The 11,787-nt window shown below is 40.1% G+C and overlaps 1 long non-coding RNA gene across 2 annotated transcripts; it reads right to left on the minus strand.

The window, feature by feature from the left end:
• Positions 1–6,129: 6,129 nt before the first annotated feature.
• LOC120441882 lies at positions 6,130–9,422 on the minus strand. Of its 2 annotated transcripts, none has more exons than XR_005614349.1 (3): positions 9,092–9,422; positions 8,101–8,163; positions 6,130–7,907 (listed from the first exon to the last, which is right to left on the minus strand). It is a non-coding gene; the product is annotated as an uncharacterized LOC120441882 (long non-coding RNA). The 2 variants fall into 2 exon arrangements; XR_005614350.1 differs by having other exon boundaries at positions 6,130–8,015.
• Between the last annotated feature and the right edge of the window lie 2,365 nt (positions 9,423–11,787).

Below are 11,787 nucleotides of genomic sequence, written 5' to 3' on the forward strand. Positions count from 1 at the left end.
CATGTAGAAACAAATGAACAAAATATGTTCTCCTTCATTTCTGTGAAACAAAGCTTTATGAAACATTTCCAGATGTTAGTATCATGGTTGCTAGGCAACCTGGGCATGTGACGGAGGCTAGATGTCCCATTTCACAAGCCTACAAGCATCGCACTTCCGGCCTTAGCGGTCTTTGAGTCTGTGCCCTTGAGGACCATTAAGGCTGCGTGCTTTAAGGCTGCAGACCCTGAATTGGGATACAGCCCTGGTCTGATTGGGGAGGGGACCAGAGAAAAATACAGAGTCCGACATTGTTTTGGCAAAGTTACACACTGATTCAATATTGATTTTAGTGACCTCCGATTGGCGTAACCGGGTGTTGATTGATTGATTGATTGATTGATAATACTTTATTCATCTCAAGGGAAATTGGGTTAACCCTCTCAGGCTCAAATTGAGTTTTTGTTGCTAATGCACAACCAAGTCCTGCAGTGATACTTCTGAGTAAAAAAAAACCAACTCATAAAATATATATGTGGGGTAATCAGGTTGTTAGTTTTAACTGTTCCAAATCGGCACGCGCCTGCCTCGAAGCGGGTTAAGGTTGCCAGCCTTGCCAGCGCCATCTTACTCTCCCAACCATACATACATTACACAAACATCACATGATTCCAGTCAGTATCAGCAGATTCTTGAGAACAATGTTCAAGAATCAGTGACAAAGTTGAAGTTGTGCCGGGCTGATATTTCAACAAGACAACAATCCTAAAACTGCTCAAAATCTAGTAAGGCATTCATGCAGAGAAACGAGTACAATGTTCTGGTATGGTGTTAAGGTTCAAAAATGTTGAGGAGGAATCCAAAATAACCACCACTGATCCGGCCGGTGCAATTAGACGGTATTTTAATGAATACACATGTGTGAGTCCGAACGCTGTGCAGATCTCAGCGTCAAACTATCTTACAATAGCCAGACAAAGGCTTTATAGGGTTTCTGTTGTCAGGCAGACTCAATACAGCATACGTCACACCAAAACCACAAACGTTCAGTTAACTTTGACATAGTTTTAAAAAGAACATTGTCTCCGCGTCGAAGCCAGATGCTTCCTGTCTCCATCCTGCCCAGGCTTATCTTCTGGAACATCAGGTCCACGTTCTGCACAAACTGTCACTCATGCACAACTTTGCAGTCGCAAGCAAAACATAATTAAACTCTTACCTATATAAATGAGTCTATCTATCTGTGTGTGCGTGCACGTGCGGGGGCGCGTGCGTGCTGTGTACTGCGTACGTGTCATGACCTCTCTAACTATATGTGTCTGTATGTGTGTGTATGTGTGTCTCGCCCTTAAATGCTCTCTCATCTCACCCGTTGCACTTCTGACCTGTCACCAGAACAGAGGCTCATCCTTACATGTAATACCCTAACTGGAACTATATATGTAATATGTTGAGTACATGTTTAATCAAGAGCCTCTACTAAAAGCTTAATACAGTTTCATAACCTACTCACAGTACTTGCACTCAGACTCTGCTTTCAGTTTCACTTCTGCAAAAGCATGTAACTTCAAAAACATGTACTTCCTGTCGCTGCAGCTCAGTTTTCTCACCCACTGAAGACTCCAGTGTAAGAATATAAAAACATTCAAAAGCCTTTAAAATTATAGATTCAACTCAACAGTTTAAAGTGGTTCTTCTTGGACCTGTAATAAAGACTGATATAATACCCGTATATTTGAACATCTGAATGCATCTGGATGCAACATCACTATTAATAATGAAATGGTAATGATGATTATAACAATAGCAGCAAATAATAGCAGTAAAATATTTCTCCTCCTGACAATGGCCATCTCAGTCCCCAGACCTGAATATTATTGAAATTCTATGGTGTGACTTAAAGTGGGCTGCTCGTGCTCAAAAACCACGAAAACTGGCTAAACTGGAGATGTTGTGGAGATGGTCCAAAATACCTTCAACCAGAATCCAGACTGTCATTGGAAGCGATAGGAAGCAATTAGAGGCTGTTATTTCTGCAAAAGGAGGATCTACTAAATATTGATGTAAATTTTCTGTTGGGGTGCCCAAATTTATGCAGCTGGCTAATTGAAGATTACGAAATGGTAATCTTAATGGTAATCTTAAACCTCTAGATTAAGGTATGTTGTCAACTACTAAGTGAAGAAGCAGTTTTGTGAAGACCACTCATTAAACGCTATTAAAGACAAAGTCACAGGAGAAGTCCTTTTGAATGTGGCCACAAATTAATTTAATTTACAGGTGCTGCGCTGCAGTGGTTTGAATCATATCTATCTAATAGACTCCAATTTGTGCACGTAAATGGAGAGTCCTCTTCATACACTGAGGTCAGTTCTGGTGTTCCACAGGGTTTAGTGCTAGGACCAATTCTGCTTACATTATTCATGCTTCCCTTAGGCAGTATCATTAGAAGACATAGCACACATTTTCTATGCTATGCGGATGACACGCAGCTCTATCTGTCCATGAAGCCAGATAACAGACACCAATTAGTTCAACTGCAGGAATGTCTTAAAGACATAAAGACCTTGATGGCCACTAACTTTCTTCTTCTTAATTCAGATAAAACTGAGGTTATTTTACTCGGACCTGAAAATCTTATAATATTTTCTGATTTCTGAAATATGGTATCTAACCAGATTCTTACTCTGGATGGCATTACCTTGGCCTCCAGTAACATTGTGAGGAACCTTGAAGTCATTTTTGACCAAGACATGCCCTTCAATGCACATATTAAACAAATATGTAGGACTGCTTTCTTCCATTTGCGCAACATCTCTAAAATTAGAAAAATCCTGTCTCAGAGTGATGCTGAAAATCTAGCTCATGCATTTATTACTTCCAGACTTGACTACTGTAATTCATTATTATCAGGATGTCCTAAAAACTCCATGAAAAGCCTTGAGTTAATCCAAAATGCTGCAGCAAGAGTACTGACAGGGACTAGAAAGAGAGAGCATATTTCTCCTGTACTGGCTTCCCTTCATTGGCTTCCTGTTAAATCCAGAATTGAATTCAAAATCCTGCTCGTCACATACAAGGTCTTAAATAATAAGGCCCCATCGTATCTTAATGACCTTGTAGTACCATATCACCCTATTAGAGCACTTCGCTCTCACACTGCAGGCCTACTTGTTGTTCTTAGAGTATTTAAAAGTAGAATGGGAGGCAGAGCCTTCAGTTTTCAGGCCCCTCTTCTGTGGAACCAGCTTCCAGTTTGGATTCGGGAGACAGACACTATCTCTACTTTCAAGATTAGGCTTAAAACTTTCCTCTTTGGTAAAGCATATAGTTAGGGCTGGACCAGGTGACCCTGAATTCTCCCTTAGTTATGCTGCAATAGGTGTAGGCTGCCAAGGGATTCCCATGATGCATTGAGTTTTTCCTTTCCAGTCACCTTTCTCACTCACTTTGTGTTAATAGACCTCTCTGCATCGAATCATATCTGTTATTAATCTCTGTCTCTCTTCCACAGCATGTCTTTATCCTGTTTTCCTTCTCTCGCCCCAGCCGGTCTCAGCAGATGGCCCCTCCCCTCCCTGATTCTGGTTCTGCCGGAGGTTTCTTCCTGTTAAAAGGGAGTTTTTCCTTCCCACTGTCGCCAAAGTGTTTGCTCATAGGGGGTCATATGATTGTTGAGTTTTTCTCTGTATCTGTTATTATAGGATCTACTGAGGCTGTCTGTCTCCCAAATCCGACTGTTGTGATTTGACGCTATATAAATAAAATTGAATTGAATTGAAGAGATATCATCGTGGATATCCCTAATCACGGCACTAAGTTAACTGAAGTAGAACAACATGTGAGCAAACTTGAGACAGAAAATGTGGACCTGAGAGATATGCTAATTCGGTGTCTGGACCAGCAGAAAACTCTCCAGACCAAAGTCACGGACCTGGGAGGAAGATTGCATCACAACAGTCTCCTTATATATGGAATTAAAGAAGGTGCTGAGGGGAATGATATGATGGCATTCAGTACAGCTTAAAGAAAGAATTTCCCTTCTGGAAAATGAGGGTTTGCAGATTCAGCGTACTCACGGATCACTGGGACCAAAGCCGCAAGACACAGTGATTGCAAAGTCTACTCAGGTTAATGTTCAGAGGTATGACATAAAAGACAAAATTCCGAGAGCAGCTTGGGCTAAGAACATTTCTTATGAGGGCAAAACTAGACTATACAGCCCTGTTGAGCACTAAGATCGTCTTCCCAGTCACTTTTGGTACAGCCGAGTCCCAGCTGAAGACTAGAGGTGACCGCACGTTTGCCTTGGCTGCACCTGACCTGTGGAATAACCTCCCCATTGCCACCTTTGAGTCCGATTCCATTCAATCTTTCAAATCGCAGTTAAAATCCTATTTATTTAACCTCGCCTTTTCTACCAGTTAATGCTTTTTTGTTAGTTAGTTAGTTAGTTTAATACTTGTTGCTACCTTCATTCTATTCTTAACCTCTTTTAATTATTTTACATTTTTCTTGACTCTTTTATATTTTACACACAATGTTCTAATATGCTTTTATATGTATTTCTGTGTTTTTAATGCCATTAACCTGCTAGCATGTTTGGTACTTTGCCATGGGCTTCGTCTTTCTCTTTTACTTACATCTGACCCTCTCACATGTTCAGCACTTTGGTATACCACTGGTTTTAAATGTGCTATATAAATAAAGTTTATTGTTGTTGTTGTTGTTGTTAGTAGGACAGAGATCAAGAGTATAATCTGGCACAAAATGAAGGAAAGGTGGCAAAAGCAATGAGAGGAGAGAGGAAAGGCGATGGTTTTACAAAGTCCAAAGGAAAATAGGAGAAATGAGAAGCACAGGAAGCAAAGCGCTACGTCCAGATGAACAGATTCAACTTTTGGAGAGAGGAGAGGCGGTTATATCTCGACTTAGATTCGGGCACACTGGTTTGAATGGCAAATTACTTTTAAAAGGAAACACCGTACAGGGGAGTGTGAGTGCAGTAGAGAACAGGCAACAATAGGACATGGTTTTATTGCATTGTCAGTAGTATGATGCTGAAAGACGACTGATCAAAAAGCTTTACGATATGAAAGTGAAAGTGGACTTAGTTGTTTTATTTCGCAAGAACTCTATAAGTGAAAGCTATCGGGCCATATTTGGGGTTTTAAGGCAGACTCATTTGTTTGGGGGGATTTTTTTATTTTGTCATTTCGGTCCACACTCCACACCAGTTGGTGGCGCTAATGCACAATTTCTAGTGATGGGCAAATAAAGCTTTCTGAAGAATTGAAGCTTGTATTGAAAAACGGTTCATTACTTGAAGCTTTTCAACAGTCCTGTCTGGTGACATCTGGTGGGCAAAAATATGAAGAGCAGCTTGAATCTACAACGAACTGAAACGAACTGCTCGATAATGACAGCCAACTCTACAGAGTGGAGTTTACATTCCTGTCTGATATTGGGTCACCGTTGTGTTGCTTTGAACATGTATTTTTTGAGTGAAAAAATTGTTTATTTGTTTAAAACATTTTGATCAACTTTCCTTGTTTAAACAAGCGCCACGGTGTGGTCTCTCTTTGTTTGGAACTTCTTGATGTTGGTAGATAGTAATAATTTAAAAATACATGTAATATACACATTATAATGTACAACACATTATGGAGTATGCTTCTGCTGTGAGGCCCTGCCTCCATGTACTAATACAATTAATCACTGGACAGCTGAACAGGTATGTTTATTAATAATATTATATTAGGCCAATATTTTTATACATATTTTTGACCTGGGGCAGAATTGATTGTGAACTGGAAAGGAAAATGCTTATTAACTTGCAAATTAAAACATGATGCATTTAAGGTAACCCTTCATTTTTATTTAAGAAGAGAATTTGTTCCACTGTGTGATGGCCGAGTCTGCTTGTTTTCATTGAGTAATTTCTCCTGCCTTAAAAAAACCCTCTCAGAAGAGGCTGGAGTGCACAGAAACTGGTAGAGATGCAGGTATCTGGTCGTCCTGGGTTCCACAGACTATCAGTTAAAAAGAATAAACACATTAAATTGCTGCACATTTGTAGAATAACATTTAAGATTACTTTAAAAATAAAGTATATATTTTTATTACATTAAATGTAAAAGAGTCAAATGGAAGTCTTTCTAAAGTTATTTCATGATATGTACATTATGAAAAGCAGATTTTTGACAATTTGACAAGTTTTTAGATAAAATAAACCCACAAAAAGAAAAAAAAAGAAAAAAAAAAAAAAAGAACACAAAACTGGCAAACCCAACCAAAACTGACCAAAATCAAACAAAAATACTCCCACACGACAGAACCTCTCCTCTGCCTCTCTGGCTCCATATCTCTCAATAGAACGATCTGTGGTTTGCTATCTCTCACCAGCAGAACACTCCACAAACCCTGCGAATTATAGCACCGCCGCCACCGCTACTGTTTTGCACAACCGTGACAATAAACTCTAATTCACCATCACCTATAAATTCGTCATTACTTTGCATAACTTGAGCTATTTGGTCGAGAAACAGGTCAGGGTCATACTGATCATCAGGATTTAAAACAGCTTGACCATCTGAAGCCAACGAGGGTCCACGCAGGACCACATTTAGAACATGACCCTGCTGAGATCCAGCCACAGCTCTATCACATTGGCAGCTTCTAACTCTTTCTGACACTTGTTCTGGATCATCAAGACTTATGTCCCTAAAATCAAGGCGCTCACGCAATTCTCGGGCGTTGAAATTAAGTATCTCTCTAATGCTACGCTGACTAACTGCCTGCCCCAGACTGAACAATGGGCTCGAATACTGCAGCACCTGTTTGTGAATGGTTAACACTTAAGGAATTTCCATTGTTTGAGGGGTTGTGTGGTGATGCGTCAGCAGCAGCTGTAGCGGCACCCAGATACGCATGTACGCCAGGTGCACACCCCCGATCAGCTGTGACAGAAGCCTCAGCAATAAGACAATCAGCGGTAGCCTGAGTAACAACAGTCCCTACAGCAGCGGCAGCAACAGCCGTGACATTAGGCATATCCGGATGTGAATCGGTTGCATGAGCAACAACATCGATATAAACAGCATCATCGGCAACAGCTTCAGAATGAGTTGGACAAGGACGTGCATTAGACACAGGACTGTCTGCTACAGCGACACTACTAAGTCTTGCATGCAAAACTTCGCATTTGTTTATTATTTGTGCAGCCCACTGGTTAAAAGCCTCAAAGTGAAACCATTTAGCTCGAGTGGAGGTACCATCATTGTGTTTGAGTAATTTACGGGGTGGGTCTATGGTGTAGATTTTAAAAGTCAGCGATTTAAAAATCGGGTACTAATGAGATCTAATGAACCCCAGGTATTGTTTATTGCCTGCTGGGTACTAGTTAGAGCCACTGCTATTAATTGCAAGTCCCCCTGTGCTGCTTCTTGATGTTGGTTGACTTTAGCTGCTATTTCTTGCACATCCCTCTGTACTGCTTGTTGATGTTGGCTGAGTTTAGCATCGATCAAAGATAGTATATCGTTGTTTGAAGCAGAATGGCTCTGATCAAAATTAGAGGTGTTTGCTGCATTTAAGTATGCGTCATATGCCTGTGATATTTGCGAGTCTGTTATGCAGCCTTCTTCAAAACCTATGTCTGTATCACTGTTGTTTCTGAGACATTCTGGCGTAGTGGGTATGTCAACTATATTGAAATCTGATAGGCTGTACTCAGAAATATCGCTGAAATCACAAGGCAGGCACTCGCGTGTATGTATGGTCCGGTGATGAAGAATGGTTCTTAGTCTCCATTGTTGCACAAAGCTTGTGGTTTTTCTTGTTGTTCTGGGAGTTCAATATCGCGTATATATTCCAAAAGCATCAAGGGGTCTTCATGGTCCGCATCGTGGGAAGGGGTTGTGTGATTGCTGTAGAGATAGACGTGTGTTAAACACACACACACACACACACACACACAGGTCTGTGTTATTCTGGATGGCCCCGGTTCTTGACACGCTGCGTACTCTGTCTCAGGTCTGGTGTATTAGAACATTTGTAAATATTTAAACCTTTTTTTTCCTTTAAATTGGTTGTCATGTACACAGAGACTTGTATACATACCTAATGTAAGGCTTGGTCTTATTGCTCCCGCTGCTGTAGGTATTTCTGGACAGCTTATTGACCCTGTGTCCAGGGGGATAAGGACAGTTAATGCACGGTTTAAACAAAACACTCTTATATTTAAAACATGTGTAACACTGTATATACCCTGTGTTTTTTAGGTGTAGTTTGCCCTATATAGGCTTGTGATCCTGTAGAAAGAGACAGAAACATACATTTTGAATGGTACTATATGAGAAACTGTTATGTGAAGGCTGTGTGCAGGCAGGAGTGGTAGTAGGAGGACCCAATGTGCAGACAGTCGGAGACAAAAGGTGAACTTAAATACAGCTTTAATGCTGAACTCCAAAAGATAACAAAACTGAGACTTCCAGGTTAAACTTACACAGACAGAACACACAGCAAGATAAGGGTAGATCGCAACAATGACAAACTGAAACACAGGGCTTAAATACATAGAGGGAGCAATCAGGGAATGGGCAACAGGAGGGAAACACAGCTGGGGCAAATCAGGCCTAGCGAAACAGGGGAAGCAAAACCAGACACATTAACATAAGACACGCACCTCCAAAGTAAAACAGGAAACATAACGCAGACTGAACTACACACACAGACTCTGACTGAACACAGGGAGACAGCAACTAGAGAACACAGAGACATAAACCATAAGACAGAACTCTAACAAAGAAACCAAAGACTAGAAATGATAAATAATATAATAAACTCAAAACCTCTGGGTCAACGACCCATGCATCCTAACAGAAACAGATAAGATTGCTTCTAAAACAACGAGACATAAACTGTTTTGTGTGAGCGAGTGAGTTTTTTTTTTTAAAGAAACACAAACCTTGTGTATGTGAAATGTATGCTGTCCCGTTGTGACGAGCTCCTAAAAATCAGGCTTTGGTTTTAGAAAAGAAAACACATTGAGTATCCTATGATATGCTATGATATAAATTTAAAAATACATTAACAGTCTTGTTTTACTTACCATATATGAAGTCCATGTTAAACAACAAAAGAACACTGTTAGCTTTGCTGTCCGTCCTGCTGAACGAAGCGTTGTGCTCGCAAGGGCTGATGTGTAGTAGTGAGGAAAAATACAGGGTGTCTGTGTCATGTCTGTTTGTAGGCAGGCAGGAAGAGAGGACCCAAAATGCAGGACTCACGGAGGCGGAAGAAACTTCAAAATACACAGCTTTATTGCTAATAATAATAATGAACAAAGCACCAGAACATCAGAAAATAATCCATAATGCAAAAATAAACCAAAATATAAGAAACTCAAAATGCTGGGTCAACACTGACCCAGAACCGTGACAGTCTGATTAGGGTGTTTTTATATAGGTGGGGTTGGTTTCAGTTGACCTCTGAGAAGTAGAGATAAAAGAGTAGGATGTAAAGAAAACCCTCGGAGGTTCGGTTGGTCAGTAGAAAGTGTAATTGACAGATAAAAGAGCAGTTTGTAATGAAAAAAGGTTGAAACTATAGAGGTACAGTTAGTCACTAGGAGGTGTGATTGTCCTGGAAAAACCTTTGGAGGTTCAGTTGGACATGGTTTCAGTTGACCTCTGACATGGAGAGATAAAGGAACTGTTTGTAATGAAAAAAGGTGGAAACTATGGAACTACAGTTGGGATGTGTGTGCTGGGATGTTCTTGATAAGGAAGCCGCTTTTATTGTTTTATGACTTGTTTTGCTGACTGTTGGGAGCCTACCTGTAACCCCCTATGTCTAATCATCGAGTCTTACTGTTACAGAGTGTGGCTACTAGATAATTATAGGGGTTGATACAGTGCTAGTGTGGCTAGGTATGATATGAATATGTGTTTTTAGAAGTATCACAAGAAAAGTTTATTTCTAAAGGGATACATGTTGTTTGTGGTACTCTGATTAAAAACTATAGGCCCTGTGTGCTTCGAAAGTACCAAAAGAATGTGAAATGCCCCTAAAGCAGTTAAATCATCTATGTGTAATCATTGAGTCTTACTGTTGCAGTGTGTTTGTGACTAGTAGATAATTATAGGGCTAGTTGCATTAAAGGAAAATTGGGGTTTATACAGTGCTAAGCGTGGCTAGGTATGAATGTGTTTTTAGAAGTATCACAAGAAAAGTTTATTTCTAAAGGGATACCTGTTATTTATGGCACTGTTTAAAACTATTAGCCTCTGTGTGCTTCAGAGCACAAAAGAAAAGTAAAATGCTCCTAAACTAGTTAAATCATCTATGTGTAAATAACAGGGCACTGAGACCTATACAATCCTTAAAAACAGTTTAAATAAAACACACAATGGTTTCATTAAATAAAATTCTATTGAACACATGTGAACTCATATGACCCCTGAACTCACATGCACGAGCAAAGCCACCGGCTACAGGGGACACGCATGCAGCGTACATGCACTTGTAAAGGTTAACATATGTGTTTAAGTTGAAATGTGTGGCTGATAAATCTGGATTAAACTAATAGTTAAAAAGTTAAGAGATAAAAGGACTTATGGGGATGTTAGTTCAGTTTATGTTTTCATACAGAAAAAAAGGAACACCCCAGTTATATTTTGGTCTTTGTTACATCGTTAAGTGTTGATTCAGTATTTTCTAATTACACTTTACATCTTCCATGCCATTACTTAAAAGATACCACTAGGTGGCGCATAGCACTCAGGAGGAGCGTAAACCCCTGGGAGGCGAATCTGCAGAATAAATCCTGCAGTTGAATCATAAACAAGTTCATGATCTTTATTTCAATACACAGCTGCGGGCTCTAGGATTGCACCCCTCCCAGGCACCTGTCACTCCAGGGGGGCAACACACTCATGTACACGTGGTGGGGAGGGGCTGAGGGGTGTGGGGGGTGGAGGCGGGGCAAAAAATACTGCCGGTATATTACTACTTACAAGGAATCACCATAGCTGATAAGGAGCTCATCATCAGCCAGCTAGCTGATGACACCACCACTTCTTGAAGAATGCAAATCAAATCCGTCTAGCCCTTAGTGTGATTAGTGATTTCTCTGAGGCATCTGGTTTATGTCTAAATCTAAAAAAATGTGAATTGCTAGCAATTAAAGGCTGCACTGCAAATGCTATCTGTATCATTTATGTTAAATAAGAAGTCACATGGGTTTCAAAGATGTTTGCCATCAACTGTTAATATCCAAAGACCAAAAGTCAAGATGCTCGTCAAACTTCACTCCGATTATACAAAAAATCCGAAAAAGTTCAACCAGTGGCTGCAAAGGATTTATCTCTGAAAGGTAGAGTATTAATTACTAAAGCTGAAGGGATATCCCGACTGGCATATGCTGCTCTCTCCTTACATCTGGATAAGAAAATTAGTAAAGACATTGGCCGCGTGTTCTTTAATTTTATATGGAAAAACCATAAGCAACCATAAGCAGGTCCTCTTAGCGTGGACCCTCATTTATAAACACAACTTCTCACCACACAAATACCTCATCTGGAACAACAGAGATATTTTATTTCAAAATAAATCACTTTTCCTGGAAACTTGGGTCCAAAATGGGATCCTATTGGTGGCTCAGCTGGTTAATAAAGAAGGAGTACTACTTACTTACAATGAATTCCTTACACTATATAATTTTCCCATCAGTGTTTGGGAATTCTCAATGGTGCTTGGTGCCATACCCTCAGGTACTTTAATGTTATATAAAAACACTGACAGTTC

Source organism: Oreochromis aureus, linkage group 9 (assembly GCF_013358895.1).
Source record: "Oreochromis aureus strain Israel breed Guangdong linkage group 9, ZZ_aureus, whole genome shotgun sequence".
NCBI classification, from domain to species: Eukaryota; Metazoa; Chordata; class Actinopteri; order Cichliformes; family Cichlidae; genus Oreochromis; species Oreochromis aureus.